General features: G+C 39.2%; 1 protein-coding gene and 1 long non-coding RNA gene across 9 annotated transcripts in view; one reads left to right on the forward strand and one right to left on the reverse strand.

The window, feature by feature from the left end:
• Positions 1–849: 849 nt before the first annotated feature.
• LOC124188384 lies at positions 850–3,477 on the forward strand. 3 transcript variants are annotated; one of them, XR_006872346.1, is made up of 9 exons: positions 850–968; positions 1,111–1,243; positions 1,366–1,559; positions 1,647–1,773; positions 1,890–2,146; positions 2,209–2,356; positions 2,417–2,624; positions 3,049–3,319; positions 3,379–3,477. It is a non-coding gene; the product is annotated as an uncharacterized LOC124188384 (long non-coding RNA). The 3 variants fall into 3 exon arrangements; XR_006872348.1 differs by having other exon boundaries at positions 2,209–2,351; positions 2,396–2,624; XR_006872347.1 differs by having other exon boundaries at positions 2,209–2,351.
• A 542-nt stretch (positions 3,478–4,019) lies between these two features.
• Positions 4,020–14,285, reverse strand: part of LOC124188385 (peroxisome biogenesis factor 1-like) — a 91,211-nt gene continuing 80,945 nt past the window's right edge. For 3 of the 6 annotated variants that reach the window (XM_046580970.1, XM_046580974.1, XM_046580971.1), the window contains 7 exons: positions 13,521–13,682; positions 6,080–6,227; positions 5,321–5,632; positions 5,121–5,260; positions 4,943–5,049; positions 4,638–4,726; positions 4,020–4,578 (listed from right to left, as the gene is read on the reverse strand). The gene's annotated coding sequence lies outside the window, so the exon portion shown is untranslated. Of the gene's footprint in view, positions 4,579–4,637; positions 4,727–4,942; positions 5,050–5,120; positions 5,261–5,320; positions 5,633–5,728; positions 5,948–6,079; positions 6,228–13,520; positions 13,683–14,285 lie in introns of all 6 variants that reach the window. The other 3 variants (XM_046580975.1, XM_046580968.1, XM_046580976.1) reach the window with 2 other exon arrangements.

Genomic DNA, 14,285 nt, shown 5'->3' on the forward strand with positions numbered 1-14,285 from the left:
TTTACATTGATGGTCACGTTTAAATTCGGCTATGAATATAATTTCCTCGACTTGCAATCCCATGGAAAAGGTGGCTTTCATCCTTTACATTTTAACTTATTTATTTATTTATTAATAGGCTACTTCGATTATTAGCTTCCCAACATTAATTTTACGAAGGGTTATTGAGTATTGACTTTTTACCTTAAATGATTTCGTACTCGTTTAGGCCTACCCTTCAAACGCTACCAAGCCTGTTTGCTTCTCGTCTTTGCCTGGTGAGCTTTAAAAACGTTTTCGTCGCAATGCATCAATTACTCATTAAGTCGTTATGCCTTTTAATTTAACTTGATTGAATATATACAAATTTTTGTTTTATTTCCCAGATCCAGACATGAGACATCCAGTTTATTAGTTAATTGCTTAATTCCTTTATCTTTGTCTTTTTTAAAGTAATGAAAAACATGAAAACATTATCATTTTCTTTACCTCAAGAAAATAGTAAGACTTCTTAAAAAAAAAATACAAAACATTATTAATTGAATTGGAATTTTCCAAGATTGTAATTTGTAATGATCAAATCTATCGTTTGTCAGAAGTTGGCGGTAAAAGAAGTCCACCAGGTGACGTTTCATGTCATTGTCCCATGCATTGTCCATAAATTTTCGTCTGTTTGTCCAAATCCGACAGATAACAGAAGGGGGAATGTGCAAAGTGCAATGTGTGGTTTTGTTCATTCATTACGTCGAAATAGAAAGGAAATCCACATTAATTTGATTGAAGAGAATGACCAAGATAGTTATTTTCTAAGACAATAGATATGGAAAATGTGAATTGTAACATTTGCGCCTTAATAACTTCCGATGTGTCGTTTATACTTCGAATTTTGCCTCAAATCATCTTTTGAAATGGCGTTTTGGTCGTCGGTTCTCGGTTGTCACTCATCAAACCCCTGCATTAATAATTCAGGAAGTTGTTGATGGAAAAAAGTAAGATTTGCTTCAAGTGTAATTAAATCCAATAGCAGACTTCTTGAAATGGTCTCACCTCTGGAAGTTACATGGTTTTATTAAAATTTTGTATTAAGGTCACAAGTTGAACTCTGATCTAGTAAAAAACTTTTGCTTCTAGAGTTTTTGTGTGAAGAGATAGACACCATCTTAATCAGCTTGAGTTGAATTGCCGCATGTAATCTGTGTTTCTGGTGTGATGAGCTGCTGCATGCGATCCGTGGTGTTGGTGTGATGAGCTGCTATATGAAGTGGTTAGTGCCAGTGTTATCCTGAATGGTGTTAATTCTTTTTGGACTTGTAGAAAAAGAACTTTAATCACTTTAAAAACTACCGCTAGTCGTTAAACTGAACATTTTGACTTTTGTATTCACAGTTCACAGTCTGACCTGGTTTGACTTTTGCCGCTTTGGCTGATTGCAGAGATGCCAAACGATTGCAGACGTTTTTAAATTGCAAAATTGAAAATGACAATGTTACGTGGTTCCACCATTTTTTCCGAGACATTGAGCCAGGAGCAGGATGTCGATTGAATGCTCTCTCTTTTACATTTTGATGAAAATTAAAAAGGTAACTTTGGTTTTGATTATTTAAGTTTACTGTATGTAATTAACTGCATTAATGTTGTAGTAATATTTATTCGAATATTTCCTTTAGATTCAACATGACTGTTTTATGCAAAAGTTAGTTGGAACTCTAATTCAAATACAGATATAACCGTTGCTGCTGCTGCCTTACAGGTTACAGCCACAGGCAGGACAATTATTCTTTTCTTCAGAAAATTGTAAGTTTTATTTTTTGTCTGGACCCCCCATACCCCCAATCTCATCAGATTTATTTGTATGTGATGTGTATCTAATTGTTCATTGCTCGTGATTCGTGATGTTAAGCTTCGGATAGTTCGGAAACAGAGTTCGGAAAAAGCAATCCATCCGTTCCGTACAGTCAAACGTGGTAATCGTGGGGGAATCTTTTGGCTGTCGGTAGGTGGCTAAAATGGTTTGTCCCCCCAGCCACTAGGTGACGCGAGTGTCTTCGTGAGGACGAAATATTTGTCATTTGTTTCCGAAACGCTGAATGAAAGTTGTGAACGAAGAGTGAAAATTCATTACGATTACGGAATTGCGGTGTCGATCTACATTTTCAGCCATGAAATGGTAAGGCTAGTTTGGATTAATGAAATTTGATTAATCATAGACGTTTCTGTCTGAATTTACAGGCAATCTGACATGTAATTTCACTTGGCCAAATAATGTGACGACGTGGGTCGAAACTGCTGTCCATTTTGCCGAAATGTCGGCCATTGTCAGCTGTACCTATACGACTATACGTCTCATCTCGTGCTAAAGCACTTCAGAGCTAGTAAAGTAATTTTGTTGATCAAGTTCCATGAAATAATGCAATAGGTTTATTTGGTTGATGTTCAGGTCAAAGACGGAGATCCCTTTGCTCAACTGTTGCAGAAATCGAGAACACAACAAAGTCTGAGCTTCATGGTTGTTGTATCATTAGTGTGGTTTTGTTGCAGCCAGCTGGTGAAAGGTGTGATCAAGTCAAGTTGAGCTGCAGCTAATGTATGCAGTTTATCAAAATGTTGTTTTCCCTATTGTCACAACAGGAAGACTTCTTGAATCGGTAATTTGATTGATGTTATTGGTTGTAACTTGGGAAGTATTGTTTGTTTTTTTTAATTTGTATTCAATCGACAAGTTTAAGATTAGATTAAATTGTAGAAAATTAGGGGTAATATTTCTTCCTTCCAAATAGTTGTTTCCGTTCAAAGATAGCCACACTGTTATCACTAATCAGCTTGACAGCTTCCACCTTCTTTCCTTCTCCTTTGAGTTTTTTTTTTTTCTACCAATCCAACAAGAACAAAAATTCCCACTCAGTATTACCAAGTTTTTATAACATTGGAAGTAGATGTACAGAATTCTTTCCTGGTTTCTTTTTCAATTGAATTTTACTATTAATATTAATTTAAGTATATTTTATTATGGATACCATTTTTTCACATTTCAAAATGTTATTGGTTCATTTATGTTCTTTTGCTTTGTAGGAGTTCATGGTCAGTTTCATGTTTGAGCTGTTTATGGCGTTGCTGTTTGGTGTACAGTGGTTTTGAAGTCCCTATCCAGTTGAGAGATGCTCTGAAGCAGACTTGCAGTCAACATCACACTTGACTTAAATGTGTCATTTGCCTATGTTGGTGTCCATCGGCATGCAGTATATGCCGTGTTGAAAAGTTGGGTAAAATAGTCGATGTTGCCTGATGGCTGTCGGTCTTGTTTTATCGGCTGCATTTTTCGATATGTATTTTTCGTGTTGAGGTAATGCTTGATGTTGTTCAGTTGTTGACTTTTAATTAAAATCTTTATTCGTTTTTCAGTTTCATCGTTTGCTGCCGTTCCATAGACTTGATCCATTAGAAAAACTGAGGAGAGGTTGCTGAAATTCAAGACTCGTCAATATAAATTATGTAGATGTAGAAAAATTACAAGTGCATATCTGGGCTCCCTTCTTCAGTGGCCCCGTTTCCCTAACTAACCACTAACCAACGCCCGCCGGTGGTCACTCACCCGCTGTGAAACCAGGAGGAGGGGAGGGCTCTGGTCGAACGGGGACTTGGAAGGCGCATGATCCGATGAAAACTTTTGGAGGGTCATGAGTCTAACCCGGAAGCCTAGTATGATTACATCTCCCCGGAAAAACTTGCCTCGTACTTCTCTTTTTTTCTCGGTCCAGATACTATCTCTGGGTGCCGTAGACAAAACCTATAACAGCATGTGCGAGTTTAAACAATGCATCCACTACCTAATGAAACAAATAGCCATGGTTTATTTTTTGTGGAAATCTCCGTCAGTCAAGTTACAAAGACTATGCAGATTTCCGCAAAACTAAACCATCGCTTTTTGTCTCATTGCCGCAGCGGTGGTGGCGGGTTGCGTTTAAACTCGTGCAGTAGAAAATCGTCTTGAACCGGAGACTCTGTTTATTGAATTTTTTTAACATTTTAAAAAGAAAATAAAAATTTGTTTATATCATTTAATATTTTATTTATTACCGATATTATTTTATTTATTACAGATATTACATGGTTAAGGTCTAACATTGGTTAATAGGGTAAGGGGTTGGTAGGTGTATTTCGGGGTTTGAAGGATTGGAAGGTATATGTTTGTGGGGTTGGTAGGTGTATTTCGGGGTTTGAAGGATTGGAAGGTATATGTTTGTGGGGTTTGGAGATAATTGGTAGGGATACGTTTGTAGGGTTATAAATTAACTGAATTTTTATCCAAATTTGAAATATCCTCCCTCCAACATCCACCACTTTCCTTTCCCAACCCCAAAAACATGTTTATTATTTGTTTGACATGAACATCCCATATTTGTTTTTGTTGCTTCTGAACTTATAAAAGGTAAACTGCAATAGTCACGATGACAATTAAACAAAATATGATGCAACTTCGGTAACACAACATCAGCACCAAGGAACGGCCAATTGAACTTTATGTAGAAAGATCTTTCACCAGCATAGGCTTCAACAACGTGCCACATCGGACAGCAACTACGCGAACATAAAACACTAAACCTATAACCAAAATGAAATGAATTAATCTAGATGAATAAATGTCACTTTACGCTATTTACAAGAGTTAAAGCCCTCAGCTGGCTGCATCAAATCCATGTGTACGTTGGGCAGCAACAAAGAAGCTCATACTTTTACCAGACTGATAATCCTATTTATAAAAAAAAACTCAATTACTATCAACTATCAAGGAAACAACGCCTTAAATTACAGAAACAAAAATTACATAAGTTAAAGTAAACTATGCAAACACAATCCTTCAGAATAAAAGTTGCAAAAGAACCTACAGCTAGCAAGCATTTACAAGGTAGACAACTGAAAATTCTACAACAAATAAGTTAAGAGATAGTCAGCCTAACACATTTACCTGAATAGTTTTGAAGTGTTTCTTACAAAACGTACAGCCGGTACACACAGGAAAAAGAGGAATTTATCCTTGGCATGGTTGTCCAATTTCAAAGAGCTCAATTTCACCTACATTGAGGGGAGAAAAGAGTTACTTATAACAGGAAATTAAATGCGGTTTTGTTTTCTTCTTTTCAGACCTGGGAGTGTTACAATTCTGGCTCGGGCATCACTCAATGAGGGGAAAGAATTGAGGTAATCACTAGTTGTGATTGTGATGGGTAAATGATTTTCAATCTTTTCGTTGATATCCAACTCTTACTGCACTCTGTGCAGAACTCTACAAAAAAATAATGGTTAAAGCTTTATTAAAATATCTATTATACTGCAGGGTTCTCACTTTTCAATGCTTGGCATTGTCTCTCAATGGTGGGTGGTGTCAAGTGAAGAAAGTTGGGGATCTTCATCAACTCTGCATTGGCAAATTTACCGGGTGGTGTTGCCCCCGGAACAACCCAGCCCTGATGCAAGGGCAGCAGGACACTAGCTGGATGGAAAGATCTGGCAACTAGCCTGACTGAGGGCCAGTCTTGATCAAAAGCGCGTTATGTTGGAACGTGAACTGCTGCTCTCTTGTATGATTTACGTCCGTAAGGTCTCATATTCAACGACTTGTTGGGACTCAGATCCAGCGAACGGAATTCGTCATCTCCTAATAGATTTAAACAGAAAGCAGGTTACAGCACATGCCATTCAAGTGTAAATAATCTAATGATACTAAGCGCCATTTTAAAAAGATGAAAGTTACCATACGCTTTTTGAATTTCTTCATTTTTACGAAATAATGTGGGTAATTGGAAATGGGTCTAGTTGACACAAACTGCTGAAATTTCAGAAAACACGTAGGTTGACAACTGCAGACATTTTGTTTGACTCTTTTTTAGCAGACTGCAGACTTGCGTGACTGGCGTAGACTCAACAGACGAACTTGGTCACCTCTTTGACTCTTTCACTAACGGCTTGAATGCTATAAAAATGCTTGTTTTGTAGTTTTTTAATCTTTATTGAATTAACTAGAATTTAGTTAACTAGAATAATGCGCGAAAGAAATCAGGTCTCTGACAGGATAAAAACTAAGGAAATCATCAAAGTAATTTACCGTTATTTATATGCAGATTCGTTGTTTCTCAATAGATGGCGAGTAGTGTCTTCGCAAGGTAGAAATAGAAATAAGCCTGGAAATTAGGTAAATAACCCGATCCATTCACAACCACATCAAATAGATGGAAACTTGGAGAGGACCGCGCCTAGGTAATAAGGAAAGAAAAAATTGTAATACTTAGTTGTATTCGGCAGATTTCATTGTTCTTAATAATAAATGAATCTGATAAAACAATAACGCCAGCGGAGGGCTTAATACGAGCTTTTCGTTTTGGGCTTTAAGCAATTGGAGAAATTTTCTAATGCAGATAAAATGGCAAACCCACCCCTCCCTCAAAATCAAAACGCCGATTCCGCCACTACATAGCCTAATACACATCCAAGCCTACCAGAAATCGTAGAACTAGCCACTATATCGGATTAATGTCAGCCAAATTTGACCACGTCATGAACAAAACTGTGCTCGTCACTCTTTTTAATGACGATTAACTGTGAGGTGTACGTAGCTATACACGCACGATTAATCTGAAAAATTCCCAGAAAAAAACCTTCGCTGTTAGCAGTAGCTACGCTGCACTTATTTGTTGGACTCGCTGTGGAATAACAATCTTCGGGTGCGCAAAACTATATTTCTTCGCTAAGAATGATTGAAACATACTGTATAAAACCACATGTTATTTATAAGCAGGCATACGTCAATGGTAATCTTTAAAACAAAAACAAAAACAAAAAAAACAAGATATTTAAAAAACATAGTATCATTAATTTCCTGGTATCTAAATGAATAAAAGCGCGCGCAGAAGAACGTATTTATAACCCAAGAAAAACGCCTGTAACTAACAACTCTATAAATAAGACAGAAAGATGGACAGCAAGTTTTTCATATGATTGGCATTTTTTTGGAAATAATAACAGGGAAAACACAACAAGCATTGTGTACCAGCAAAAGCCTGTTATTACCGCGCGTAGTAAATATGATGCATGACGACATATACAGCGGAATTGTTTGCTCGTCAAATGGGACCAGTCGCAAGGAAAATATCACCGACTTCCATGTCATCATGTCAACCTACAATCAGTCGACACAACGCGCGCGCTACGGTGAATGGCGTCAATGGCAAATGGAGAGGGGAGAAAAGGAATCATCATAATTACTTGCACGAAGGTACCACTTAAAATCTCGTCAATCTCAACAGACTCACACAAAGCCTGGCTCTATTCAGCACATTCGTTTTCTATACTTTTCGAAAATTTACCAACAACAATACCATAGAGAAGATGGCATAATACTGATCGGCAGACATCGTCTCTTCTCCGTCCTACAAGAATTCAAAGATAAAATGGCGAAAAGAGCGCGGTATTTATAAAACGCCGAAGAGTTCGATTATGAAGGCACCTTGAAAACGACAAGCATGTATACTTTAAGACTGACTTCATAGCACAGTGACTGCAGAGCAAATTACGCACGGTAGCTGGTGCCTCTGTTGAGAACTGTCTAACCCAACGCAAGTAAGAAGGTAGTAGCTGCTGTAACAACAACAGGAGAAGAGATATAGTGTCTCTCAGCCCGATGAATCAATGCTGTCGAGACAATGAATATTCAAACGGACGTTGCGCTAATTTGGCACGATTGTCCAGACAGTCGGACCAACTGACAGCTCCGGCCCGCAGAGAGCGAAAGAGAAAAGAATCTAAGGAGAGGGCGGTGGAGAGGGTGAGACGGGAATATACATAAGAGCGAGGGAAAAAAATGAAAAGGTTCTTCTGTGATGGCATGACAGTCAGAATGGGCTTTTCATTGGCCATGACGTGTCGACTTTGGACGATACACAAGAGAAGGCCTTTGGACAAAAGATCTCCAGCCAACCTTGATGCTGCAGTTGGTTGTGATTACCGCTTTATTCACCACAGATCCTCCAACACAAAATAAAAAATGATGAAAAAAAAGAACGTACTCTGTTTTCAAGTGTCAAAAAAAAATGGAGGGAGATACAAAACAGTTTCAAAAGAAAAGACACCTCACAGACCATCTTCTTCTTCTGTCTACTAAACAATCGAGTGAAGCCCTTGCTGTTTGCTCACTTCTAGGAAACTCGTTTTCACTGGGCTATCTGTAAGCATTTTTTTTTTTTTTTTTTTTTGGGGGGGGGGGGGTTAACAGTAGGATGGAATTTCCCATATTTGAAGAAAAATAGAGATTTTTCCCCATAGATTCAGTAATCTCTCCTACATATATTCGGCACATTACTTTAAAAAAAAAAGAAACCAATTTCTATTCCTTCTAGTTGGGCTCGTTCGTGATGTTATAATAAAGTTGATGATCTCTCAATTTTCCTGGCGCTTCCCGATGAGGTCGAACTTTTTCAAGTTCATTACAGAATAGATTACTCTTGGTCGTTACGTTATTCTCGCCAGATTTCCTTATTTGGAACGAAAGAAAACATTCAGCTCTTATGGGAAAGCCAGCAATAAAGGATGCTGGACTTGGTATATTTGTTATAAACACAGCAGCGGCCATTCAAGTCTGCACTCTCCCGAGCTTGTAGTATATACACGGACACAAAGACGAGCGTGAATGCGGAAGAATGCGACGGCAAACCGTGAAAGATTTTCAAGAATGCCAGAGTCCATTTAGTTCTGGTTTTTCTCTGATTTTTGTCATGGGTTTGTATGGCCCCAAGAGATGAACGATACGGAGCTGGCGGCATCCAGCGCGAACGTGCGATGCTGTTGAAGGCTTCCAGCTCGACATGATGGAGAACACTGATGTGGGCGCACTCGGGAGAGAATCGTCGTCGTCGCCCTGTTGCCTCAAAAACTTTCTGGCCGTGGCCGGCCGGTCGGTAATGAAGCTTCAATGGGGGGGTCTGCATGGGACCGTGCCGAAAAAGGGGCGACATCACTTTATAACAGATAGATGACAGCATCGAGAGAACAGAGAGAGAGAGAGGGTCGTTCCGCGTGAAAGGTAGGAAGAAAAAAAAGAGGCGACATCACACAGCCTCGAAATGTCTTGGAGAGAGAGAGAGTGTGAGAGAGGAAAGAATATAAGAGAAGAGCTCTTGAAAAGAAGTATGCGGACATGATGGCAGCACAGTGAATTTCAGAGAGGTTTGTATGACAAGATGGCGGGTGCCGGAGTCTCTCTCTCTCTCTCACATAATACAATTTTGGGTTGTGCTGCAGCAAGCCAGCGCATGCAAGCAACAAGGGAACTTTTTATTTTTCCGGGGGTCGGCGTGAAATGTCATTTGTCAAAGTGCCGATTCGATCCGCGCTGTCACACTTGTATCCGATCGATTCAATGACTCTCGGCCGAAGCGTCGAGAGAGTTGAACAATTCCTGTACGCTGCACTCCTCCAACTATGAAGAGGAGGGAGGAGAACAAGGGGGAGAGAGACACAGAAAAACCAAAGGGAAAAAAAGCTCAGCCATGAAGAACCGTTGACAATAGCCTAAATTTAATTCGCTATTTATATATCGAATGTATAATACATTCGACAATCCATTCAAACAACAATAAGAGAATCTAAATGTATATCTTCGCTGGTGCGCAGTTCTATGCTTTTCTCCCCATCAAACTGTTGGTTGGGTGGTTCCTTTTTGTGGCGTCCTTAATTGTCACCTTCTCTCTCCTCTATGCAAACGCACAATGTCGAACGCTTTTTTTCTTTTTCTTTTTTCCCTTTTTCTTTTCTCATTTAACTGAAGCATTTGAAGCATCTCCCTGACCGGTTCGTCGAGAGCTTTTGGTGTTCAATGCCCCGAGAAGTAAATTTTTTTTTTTCGATTGTCATTGACTACAGTTCCCTTTACTTTTTTGTGCGTGTGTATGCGTGGTAGAAACATTAGTGAGCGTTTCTTCCTTTTCTTCTTCTTCTACTTCCATTTTTCTATATTTCATCCGTCCCGCGCTAACTCGTTTCCCTATACATCTCTCAAATATAATGCGATAATGGACGCTTTCGATATGGTCCGCCGCGACGCACAGAAGAAAAACACAATACAAGAAAGTATTTTTTCTCTCTTTTGGGGTCCCTCGCTTAAACGTTTTCAACTCGAGTGGGTTTGAATCGAAACAAGTAACTCGGACACAATCGGAAATACAATTTGAAAAGGGTATACATACATTCAACTGTGAGGGTTATAACACGGAAAGAGAGAGAGAAGCGCCTCTGGTCGTCTTCTACTGTACGCACATCAAGACTCGTCTCTAATAGTTTCAGTAGTAGTCACAGTGGTCACATTTTCACAGCCATTTGCAATGTCGCAGCCCATTTAGAGGAAATCTTTCGTTTTTGTATGGCCTTCCGAATTCAGCTTTTATTCTCAATTCGGTTTCATGCCAGAATATACTTGGCCTTTTCTTCGGAACCACCTGGGTATTCGCGGCATTTCCGACCGGCAGCAAAGCTACTGTACCTATGTGTGGCTGGCTGTGGCTACCACTGCACTACCGTCTCGCTCCTTCTGTCCGAGTCGTTGAATGCGCTTTTGTTAAAAGAGTCTATGTATATACTGCTGTAGGTATACCTTGGACTATATCGCGGAATGTTATTCGGTGGTGAATCGACACTAGAAGTGCCACCAGTCGCTTTCATTGAGAGAAAATTCCAAAACAGTACAAACTTGGTATATAAAAAGAAGAAGGGAAAAAAAAAACGAATATACTATGAGCGCTCCCTAGGTGGTTTTTTTTTCTCTCTCTCTTCCGCCTCGTATAATACGTCGTCTTTTTATTTATTAAGTAGCTTTTTTTTCGGAATGACGACGACGATGACGATCTGAGCCATAGAAACGCTTCACATCACAGGAGTCTCTCAGCATTTAGCACATGTCACCTTCTTCTCCATTTAGCTCCACTTGTTCCTTTCTTGAAAATCTTTTCACTTTTTTTTTCTCCCAACGAAAAGAAAAAAGCTATTCTCGTCAAGAATAAGTCCTTCCCACTAAATATCTGTCCTTTGTAACTGAAATACACTGCGCCGTGCATTTCTTCGCACACAATAATAGGCCTGTACATCAGAGAGAGAGAGAGAGGGCGATATAAAGCTAAATGTGTATTATTCCAGTCCGACGCTTCTTATGTGACACCCAAAGTATTTGTCAGGTCAGTAGAGAACAAATCATCAGTGACGCTCAATTGATTTTTTTTTCTTTTTCATTTTTCAAATTGAAAGAAAAACCGCCGGACCGTATAGTGCACCGCATACGGATGCAGAAATGGAAGCGACATGAAACATGTCAGAAGGTGAATCCCCCGAATGAACCCTCTCATCTATCCATCCCTCTCCTTTTTTTCGATCCAATTCTACATAGTACTACAGATGCATTGTAACCTGGAACGAATAAAAGAAATTCAGTGAGCGTCAGCAGCAGCAGCACTGTATAATTTGCGATCAGTCATTACACGTGAAAGGTCTCCTCCCTCTCCCTTCTCTTTTGATTCATTTCGCTCCTGATGGGACCCGACCTGATGGAATACAATAAAAAAAAAAGAAAAAGAAAACCAGCGGCCCGATTCGTCCTTCTGTTGGCTTTGGCTTCCCGCTTCGAGTTATTTGAATTGTACAAAATACTTCTTGTTCTTCAATAGATCGCAGGGCTCTTAGTCTAATGACTTTTTTCCCCTTATTGTTAGAGAGAAAAAAATCAAATGACATTTAAAAAAAACAGAGGGAGTCTGCTTGCATTTGGTAACCATTAGCCGCGTGCATGATGCGCATATCAATAAGAAGATTCGATCCGGGGCTGCCATCGATTCAAGGAATCCGATTAGTTCAATATTGGTTGGGTCAAATGCTGAGAAAGGGGAGAAATATCCATGGCGCATTCGTGTATGGATCGTTGTAAACCTTTAATCGAACTTGAATGGAGGAAATGGGGAAATATCACAAGGAGAGGAAAAGATGAAGAGAGGAGTTATTACTATATACACGGTCTATAGATGATAAAAGAAAAAAAAGAAAAAGATGAGAAGGGACGAGAGCTGCCTGCCTGCCTTTGCGTATTGGAGAGAGAGCCACATGTTTTGTGTCGTGTCCCGGAGCCGACAACAACAACAACAATGTTTTCATCAGCGTAGAAGAAAAATGAGATGAAGGAGAGACGAAGCTGCAGCGGTACACAAGCGAATATATGGTGGGCGGAGTAAAAAGAAGACGAGGAAAAAAAAAGAAGAAGAAGAAGAAGAAAGACGCAGGGTTGAACTTTTATATTGAAAGATTCAACACACAAGACTTTTTTCAATATCTCCACAAAAAATAGCTAGAAAAAGGCTATTGTGTCGTCTCTTCTCCTTATTTTTTTGGGAACCTAACCTTTATTCCCATTTCATATTTTTGCTCGTCTGTCTGACTGTCTGTGTGCGGGCGTTGTTGTCGTTGTTGCCTTGCCTTGTTGGAAGCCATGCATCAATCTCATCTTGTACGTTTCCTATATGTCGTTATAAAACTAGCGACCGGGATTCTATGGCCTACACACACATCCGTCTACGGCTCATTCTCAATCGACGTATATAGAGGATACTGTTAGATATATAGTCTAGATTTGATACACTCATATTTCTCTCAGATCCTTTTCACTCCCGCTGATGTTGTTGGCCCTATACCCTCCCTCTTTCTCTCAAACCAACCCCCTGCGCATTTTCCCTCAGACAACAAACAAACACAAATGTATAATACAGATCTCAGTCCCGGCATATATAGAAGACTAGTAAAGTAACAACTATAGTCATTTGGGAAGATGCCTTTTGTGGCACTTTTGAAGTAAAAAAAAAAAGGCTTTTTTCGATGGAACTCAAAGAAAAATACATCCTCAGAAGAGAGAGAGAGAACTGGATGTTGTTGTAACAAAACACGTATATGCCGACGGGAGAGTTAAAAAAAAAATAAGAGAGGAAAGAGTGTGTGTATAAATATATAGGATGGGAAAACCGAAATTTGAATATATACATAGAGAGTTAGAAATAGAAATACAAAGATAGAGAGGCTCCGGTATTGCATTGTGTCCGGATATACACAATTGCCCTTTGATTGACCTAAAGCATCAATGCAATCCTCTTGGGCCCCCTTCCTCCTCCTCCTCCTCTTTGTATACTATTAGCCTGAGATCTGTGTGAATGTGAACTTGTATCTACATGAGAGGGCAGCTTTTTCTCTCCATTATTATGATTATGATTATTTTTGTAATAATAATCGAATGCAGCACATTAATGGGATTGAGGAAGACTTTCGGTTCTCCTTGAGTTTGTTTCGCGTTTTTTTCTCTTTTTTGAATTCGAATTTCTTTGTATTTGCAAAGACCCTTCAATCAGACTAATTCCCAACCCGGATAATTGAAAGCCGAATTCGTATTCAAATGCGATACAATTCAAATACTAGTGGCTATTTAGAGACAAACTAGTTTAACAGACTAATTTATGTTGTAGTAGACTTACATATAATTGCGTGAAGGAATAACGGTCCGATGGAAGATGGTAAAAGACTAAATTCAATGCGGGGTTCCAGCCGGAATCATGACGATTGCCAAATGGATTTCAATGTCATCAAGATGAACATCTTAAACGGGTCCAGTCCAGGAATCCGCACTAGTAACAAACCTGTTGGCATTGAAAAATAAAAAATTAATAGTTAGTTAAATAAATATTTTGCCTACTGTCAAAAAACGCGGTCGTTAATTATCCATCCATATTTATCTTGTATCTTTCCCGGCGCAATATCATTTTGGATTCGTCCGCGATTTACTTATCCACCTTATTTCTTATTACAAAATTCGTTTTACGTACGCCGGCGGGAGACAAGACGGTCGCTACTCGTAGTCAATACTGCGGATACACAAAATTTGACGACGTTTGATTATCATTTTAGGCGAACATTTCAGTGTGCATGATCGCCAAAGAATAAACAGAAAAGTAGGGATAGAAACCCAAAACTTTTTTGGGGATAGAAAAGTTGGGTTTTGTATGGAATTCGACTGTAAAGTATACAACAAGAGAAGAAGCAAATCTCGAAAGCAAGTGATACGGAAGAAGAAAAGTCCTTTTTTTCTATTCTTTATCATTCTCTTCAACGATCGAAATCTCCCCGGGGTAACACCAGTTTCGAAAAAAGCGTTCACAACCGAGAGAACCAGGATATACGCAAATGTTGGCGCCCACGAGACAGTATATATTCACAGAGTGAAATGTATTCTATAAAAGAAG

This window comes from Daphnia pulex, chromosome 2 (assembly GCF_021134715.1).
Source record: "Daphnia pulex isolate KAP4 chromosome 2, ASM2113471v1".
Taxonomy (NCBI): domain Eukaryota; kingdom Metazoa; phylum Arthropoda; class Branchiopoda; order Diplostraca; family Daphniidae; genus Daphnia; species Daphnia pulex.